We start from the raw sequence: 378 nt of genomic DNA, 5'->3' as shown, positions 1-378 counted from the left end.
TTGGTTTTGGGGGGTTTTTAAACCCCCCCCATTTTGGGAAAATTTTGGGGGGGGGAGATGAAAAAACCCCGGGGGGTTTTTTTTTAGGGTTTTTTTAGTGGGAGATAAAATTTAAATTGGGCGAAAATCCTAGGACCTTTTATAATAGTTATAACTGGTTAGTAAAAAAATGCGGGGGGGGGAATCCCTTAATAAAAAATAAAAATTTTTTTTGGGGGGGCCCCCCCTTTTTTAAAAATTATTCCCCCTTTTAAAAAGGGTAAAAATCAAAATTTTTTTTCCAAAAAAAATAAACCTTTTATTTTTAAATTTTTTTTTCAAATTTTAATTGGGCCCCCTTTTTTATTCCCCCTTATAATTTTTTTCCCCCCCTTTCCC

This window comes from Penaeus monodon, chromosome 22 (genome assembly GCF_015228065.2).
Source record: "Penaeus monodon isolate SGIC_2016 chromosome 22, NSTDA_Pmon_1, whole genome shotgun sequence".
Lineage (NCBI taxonomy): Eukaryota > Metazoa > Arthropoda > Malacostraca > Decapoda > Penaeidae > Penaeus > Penaeus monodon.
Note: the sequence above shows the minus strand (reverse complement) of the source record.